The sequence below is a fragment of the Vanessa tameamea genome, chromosome W (assembly GCF_037043105.1).
Source record: "Vanessa tameamea isolate UH-Manoa-2023 chromosome W, ilVanTame1 primary haplotype, whole genome shotgun sequence".
Classification (NCBI taxonomy): Eukaryota; Metazoa; Arthropoda; class Insecta; order Lepidoptera; family Nymphalidae; genus Vanessa; species Vanessa tameamea.
Window position 1 is genome coordinate 1,032,177 of NC_087340.1, and position 7,744 is coordinate 1,039,920.

A 7,744-nucleotide genomic window follows, 5' to 3' on the forward strand; every position below is an offset into this window, starting at 1 on the left:
CGAGAGACCAGAACGCACGTGTTCCTGAAGGGAGGCGCACCAGTCTCTCGCCAATTCTGCCAATGTACTCCGTCTTCGCCCTAGCAATCACGTTTTTGAAGGACCTAGAGGCAGAGTTATATTCCTTTCTGAATGCGCTGGTATTTACATCACGAGACGCCGATGCGTTAGCCCAGTTTTGGTAGCGTTCCAATACCATTAAATATCTAGTGTCTTGTACACCAAATGGTTTAGTAAACTGTTTCACCAAGCTACGGAGGAATAGTCACAGACATATTCGGTCAAACTTGTGATTTTATCAACTGTTTAGAACCTGGTATGTGTGTAATGGCAGACAGAGTGTTCAAGCATATAGAACATTACTTACGTAAGAAGGGGGTACAACTTGTACGGCCCCCAAGTGTTGTCACTGGAGCCAAGTTATCTAAAAGTGAAGTAAAGGAAACAAAGGATTCATGTTGAGAGGTTAATTAGACATTTAAGAGAATTTAATATGTTAAAGCCCCATGCATGTCTAAACACAAATTTTGTAAAAGTACTTGATGATATTATTGTAATTGCATGTGCTTTCATAAATTTGCAAGACTCTAATTAAATAAAACAACAAAATTATCATTTGTGCTTTTAATTTTCAATAAAAATCACAATGTACTTTGGTACAATACTGGATATACTTTTTCTTTCCACAGATACACTAAAAGTTTAAGGAAATCAGACATATATCTGTCATCAAACATCACACTTATAATTTCAACATTTTTATTTATGCTGAAGTTACTATCAGCTACACAAAAGTAACTCTTTTGTAGCCCTGCCAAATACATTTGCATTTGTATCTGTGCATTAAATTTTTCGGTTGGTTTGCCACTGTTGACATAATTTTTATATCTCTTCACACTTGTTAGGTTAGGTCACTTGATCTCAATGACAGCATCCTCACAGATCCCATCCGGAGATCCTGCTATCATTGGGTACTCTTTAGACAACATGAGTCCACACTTCTTAATTTTTTTGCCAAGTTTAATGCTGAAAGTTTTTCGCACTTTACTCTCTAGTAGTCTACCACATTTCATGGCTGGTGTGTCTAGTATACTCCCTCCCATTATTAATGCTATAAGACTTGTATCAGTCTCTTTACACTGACTGAATTGAAATGCTTTTGATGCTGTGATTTGACCATATCGCAATTCAAACCAAAGGCTCTTTTGGTGCTGTTCTCTGGTTTCTTTCTCTATTTGAGCAACAATTTTATTAGACAGCACAATCTTTTCTAAAAATGTTTGGCAGGATTATATTTCAGCACAAGCTGGTGCATGGATAAACTGAGTATTATTACAAATATAGCTAGGTTGATATTTTAATAACTTGCAGTTATTTTTTATTTTTTTCTTCTGCCAATGACCAAAAACTTATCAATATGTTTAGTATTTGATAGTAAGCTAGGTGCACCATTTGACAAGTCCTTAGCTGTCATGTACTTCAGGCTAGTTCCAACCCTGGACAGTTTTGATTTCTTCCACTACAGCTGTACAGGATGCTCTTCACTCCTCCAGTGGATCCACACGAGGAATGCTATAGTATGTTTGCAGCCTCCTTTAAAAGAGACACAATCGTTACATTGTATGGAAATAGCAGCTTCCTCTTCTTCATCTACTACTACTGCGACAGCATACAACCTTGTATGTACCATATGTTCTGGACAAATTTTGCCCTTCACTGTGCACATTTTCCCACTACGTTTAAGATGTACATAGCTGACAGCGTCATCACCGTACGATGGTCGAGAGGATCTAAAATAAATAAAAATATATTTAAGTGATATTTTCATAACATAACCTTAAACATGAACCCTTATAATAGAAATAATATAAGTATGTATTTTATGGAAGTTTGAGTACTACACTGTGTTTTAATAACTATTATTACACATAATACTTACATGGTCTCTGTCTCGTCATTGCAATGTCAATTCTCGGCAAATTAGAGCTATTTTCCTTAATGAATTCTTGTTCCATTGCTAAGTTTCTGCTTTACTTTTTTTAAACTGAGATAATAGCATTTAACAACGCAATATCATATAAACGGTGACGTTAATATCGAAACGAGTAAACACAAGGTAAGTTCGAACGATATACATATAGGTTATTTGACAATGCGAAAAATAAAGTGTCAATTATTGTAATCAGTATATATTATGAGTTTAAAAATGGTTATTTACTAACGAAAGTTGAAAATAATAATTAATTTATTCAAAAAACCATTAATTAAAATGCATTTTTTTAAACGTTCGTCACGTGACACAAATTGCTCCTGATTGGTCGGGTTTATGATAACGTCACTTGGTTGTTAACCTCGTTTGCCTACTGTATGTATACTCTAGTTACGTACACACACACATCAAGAGGACCGATGATGCAGCGATTCCTTCATCGTGAGAACCAAACTAAGTGGAACATTGCAAATGTGATTTTATAATTTAATTATTATTTCATATTCATTCTAATTACTTACATCGAGTAGGTTAGACATGCTAATTAGGAAATAAGTTTTATTGTAATTTCTTTTTAATTAAATAAGTTTAAATCAGTTTTTGGTTTTTTTTCGACCTTTCGACTGTAGCTAACGTAACTGGCGCAGTCGGTAGGATACTAGATAGGGACAGTTAGGTCATCCCTAGTATCCAGAATCTACGGACCAGCTGCAGAACCGGAAGGCGAATCCAGACTTCGATTCACGAAGAGAAACCAGAAATGAAGTATATGTGAGTACATTTGAACTTTTCTCGTGTTGCTCTTATCCTAGTTGTATTTCCAATCCAAAATTTATCACCCTAGAGTTCATAGATATCGGGAATCTGCATCGCAGCAGGCCCGACGTCGTAGTTTAGATTGTAACAGAAATTTAAATTTAGAACTTAATTCTAAGTTAATAGGTTTAGATAATACAAATCCTAATATGTCTCAAGATCCGGACACCATTTATAAAATCCTTAGGATTGTGCCCGACTTTGACGGAAACCCTAATGTACTTACGAGATTTATTAATATTTGCGACCAAATTGTAACACAATATTTAAACACCGCGCCTGATAGCGAATTATCTAACTTGTGTCTATTAAACGGGATACTAAATAAAATTACGGGTACTGCCGCCGCTACTATTAATTCTAATGGCATACCAGATAGTTGGCTTGGTATCAGAACTTCACTAATTAATAATTCTTCTGACCAACGGGACGAAACAGCTTTATACAACGACCTCTCGTTAGCCGTACAAGGAAATAAGACTCCTCAGGAATTTTATAGCCATTGCCAAACGCTATTCAGTACGATAATGACTTACGTTACACTTTACGAGACTTTACCGACTACGATCGACGCCAAACGCGATCTTTACAGAAAAGTTACTATGCAGGCATTTGTTCGCGGCTTAAAAGAACCTTTGGGTTCACGAATTCGGTGTATGCGACCCGAAACCATAGAAAAAGCTCTTGAATATGTTCAGGAGGAATTAAATGTTACATATATAAAAGTACACAATCCACGTACGGTGCTATATCGTTTGTGCTATATAAAATAATCCCTAATTCCTTATAAAAGTGTTATTGGAAGTGACTTTTTTATTTCATGTTGTTTAATAAGTATTAAAGTATATTTGTGCTTGTTTTTAATAATATACAAAGACACAGTATAATAAAAATATTTAAAATACTAAAACAATCACAGTAATTACATTGAAGTGCATACTATTTGAAGAGAACGCGTAAGTACGCGATATACGCGGCGCTTACGACTTTTTGGGCGCGAGCTTTTATCGAAGAGCAAGGTAAATTGAATACGTTGTGTTAACTCTTTAAAGCTTACCTACATTTATTTAAAAGCGAATAGAATGGAGTGTAAACATTGCTCATGCTTATTGAAAGTTGAAGAATCTATTAAATGTACTGCTTGCTTAAATATATGTCATCATGGCTGCGTGGGAATTTCGCTTGCAGACTTTAAAAATATTCTACCAATGAATAAAGCTAAATGGAAATGTCCAAGTTGTAAACAGGCCAAAAAAAATAATAACATAAGTCCCATTACACCTAATGTCGCCAACGAAACCAATTTAGATGTTGCACAGCCCTATTCGAACTTGAATACTAAATCTATAATAGACCACTTTGATGAACGTTTCACTTATTTAAATTCATCTATTGAATCATTTAAAAGTTTTATAACCAATGAGTTTAAAAAAGTTACCGAAACTGTAAACGAATGGACAAAAAAATTTTAAGCTCGTTGAATCATCAATTGATATGGTCATGGATCAAGTTAATAATTTTGACAAGGAAGTTACAAAAATACATAACATCGAATTGGAGTTAAATGAGCTAAAGAATTCTATGAAAGATTTAAAAGATAGCCATTACAGGAATGAACAATAGGTTCGACGTTCAAATATCCAAATTAGTGGAGTTCCCCAAAAGAAAGGCGAAAACCTTATACAGTTAATAAAGGTGCTCGCTGATAAGTGCAATTTCCCTTTGAACCCGCTTACTGACATAGACTTTATCACAAGAGTAGCGACTAAGAATGATTCCAATGACATCAGGCCTAAACCAATTATTTTAAAAATGCAAGCTCGTTACAAAAAAGACGATTTTTTGTCATCGCTTCGAAAATTAAAAACTATAAGAGCTTGCGATGTAGGATTTTCAGGAATGCAAAATCAAATTTACGTTAATGATCACCTTTCTACTTGCAATAAAAGTTTATTCAATGAGGCAAAGCGAAAGTCAAAGGAAAAGGGTTATTTGTTTTGTTGGGTACGTAACTGCACGATTATGGTTAGACGCACAGAAAGCTCGCCTGTCCTGCACATCACTTCTGAGGATTGTTTAAAAAAAATCGTATAAGTACGAAATTGTTTTATTTAAAACATAAGTTTCAAGTGTCTAATTTTTTTTTGTTAGTATTTTTTCATAACTTTACTTTTTTAGTTAATGTCCATTTTCATGACTTTTTTAGTTATTACTTTATTGTTAGTGTTGTATATTCTTTTATGATTTTATTCGTTTTATCTGAGCTGCGTTCATTGCGGGAATCATTTATTTATGACTTATTAGAAATATAAACTATGAAGGAATTTTTATTACAGATATGTAATATATACAATTATTATTTGTGTTTTAAGTATTCAACATGTTCTTAAATATTTTTTATCAAAACGTCCGAGGTTTACGGACTAAAACTAATCAATTTTATAAAAACGTGCTTAATTGCGATTACGACATTATTTGCCTAACAGAAACTTGGCTTTTACCTGGAATCTTTGACAGTGAATTATTTGATGCTCGATATAATGTTTATCGTAACGACCGTGATTACGAGCAGTTAGAAATGACAAAGGGAGGTGGTACTCTGATAGCGGTCCGTCGCGAAATTGATGTTGATGTGAGAAATGTTCAGTTGCTTAATTTTTCTAGTGCTGAAGTCACTTATATAAAAATTATAACTAAACGCGGTATTATTAGGAAAATTCTGCATCTTTTTTGTTGTTACTTTCCACAGAATAATTCTCAAACGGATTCACAGCTTAATTTTTTTGAATTTATATCTGATTTGATTATAGAAAATTCACAAGCTGATATAATTATTACAGGCGATTTTAATATACGAGATGCTGTTTGGTCATTAAATAATAATAATTCAACTTATATTTTAAATCCCTCGGAATGTCTCCTTGTACATCAAATGTTTGTTTTTATGAATTTTACCGGATTACAACAATTAAATTATATTCTCAACTTAAATAACAGGCTCTTAGACTTAGTACTTTCCAATCTGAATTGTAACATATCTCGTGTGGACCCTTTATCAGAACATCATCCTTCCCTTTGTATTGAAGTTGATATGAATACCATTGAGCGAAATTTAAATTCAGCTATTCGTGTTTTACGTCGCTTTCACAGCGCTGATTATGATAAAATTAATTTTGAATTAGCAAAAGTTAACTGGCAACACGAATTTAAAAACAAAGATAATAGTCAGGTAGTTGATACGTTCTATCTTATCGTAAATCACATTATAGAGACATTTGTCCCGTCTAAGTGTATAAATGAAAGCAATAAATATCCAAGCTGGTTTACGCGACCCTTGATAAAATTAATTAATAAAAAATTAAAATTCCACAAAAAATGGAAAATTTATGGCCAACAAAGCGATTATAACAAGTTCTCTGAATTACGACTACAATCAAAAAACTTAGAAGGAACGTGTTATAATGAGTTTTTGGAACGAGCAGAGAATAATATTCGTTTTAGCTCAAAACAGTTTTGGTCCTATATAAAGACTAAAAAAGGTCATACATCTGTACCTGATGTAATGTATTTTAACTCTCAGGTTGGATACAATGGACACGATATAGCAAATATGTTTAATTCTTATTTTCATTCAGTTTTTGAGGATAATAGTGGAAATCAAACAATGGATCACTATACTACTAGCGCAAATCAGACTATCATCAGCTCTATCGAGATTGTTGACAAAAAAGTGGAACGATATTTATCGAACATAGATACATCCAAGGGCTATGGTCCAGATGGAATACATCCCATTTTCTTAAAAAACTGCAGTAAAGTGTTATGTGTGCCTTTAACAATGATTTTCAAAAAATCATTGGACAACGGATTATTACCAACTATTTGGAAAAAATCTTTAATTACGCCTATTTATAAGTCTGGAAATAAAAACGATATAAAAAACTATCGCGGTATTTCTAAATTGTCAGTTATTCCAAAACTTTTTGAAAGGATTGTCTATGATACGATATTTCCATTATTAAGGCCTCTACTTACCTGTAACCAACATGGTTTTATTAATAAGCGATCCACTGAGTCCAATCTGTGTGAGTTCTTGCATACAGTATTGAGTGCTATGGAAGCTGGTTTCCAAGTAGATGTCATATACACTGATTACTCGAAAGCATTTGATAAAATATCGCACAATTTGTTATTACAAAAACTTAACAACATCGGTATACATGGTGACCTACGTTGGCTTACATCTTATCTCCGCGAAAGATCTCAAGCCGTTGCTATTAAAGGATATACGTCTAGTTTTATTCCTGTAACATCGGGTGTACCTCAAGGTTCTCATCTTGGCCCTTTACTTTTTAACATTTTTATTAATGACGTAACTAATTGTTTCAAAAATTCTCAAGTTTTATTATACGCCGATGACACAAAATTTTTTAAGATAATAAAAAATAATCAAGACTGTTTTCATTTACAAGATGATTTAAATAAATTAGGATAATATTGCATTGCTAATAATTTGCAGCTTAATGTTGACAAGTGTTGTGTAATTACATTTTCGAGAAAAAAAGAACAAATAATTTTTGACTATTCTATATTTAATACTAAATTAAAAAGGGTAACCGAGGTGAGAGACCTTGGGGTACAACTAGACAACAAACTCATATTCGATAAGCATATTGAGAAAATAGTGATGAAGTCGTATAAAATGCTTGGATTTATCTTTCGGCAAGGGGCTGATTTTAAAAATATTCATACCTTTGTAATTTTGTACAATGCTTTCGTTAGATCACATTTAGAGTATGCGTCAACTGTTTGGAATCCACAATATGCAAAATATGTCAACTTAATTGGAAATATACAAAACAAATTTATCAGGAGGTTGCGATACAAATTTATTTTTCCTGACTCTGTCTTTTTGCCACTTGAAGAACGTAGAGAACA

General features: G+C 33.2%; 1 pseudogene; it reads right to left on the reverse strand.

The window, feature by feature from the left end:
- Nucleotides 1–641: 641 nt before the first annotated feature.
- Nucleotides 642–2,015, reverse strand: LOC135194603 (uncharacterized; annotated as a pseudogene).
- Between the last annotated feature and the right edge of the window lie 5,729 nt (nt 2,016–7,744).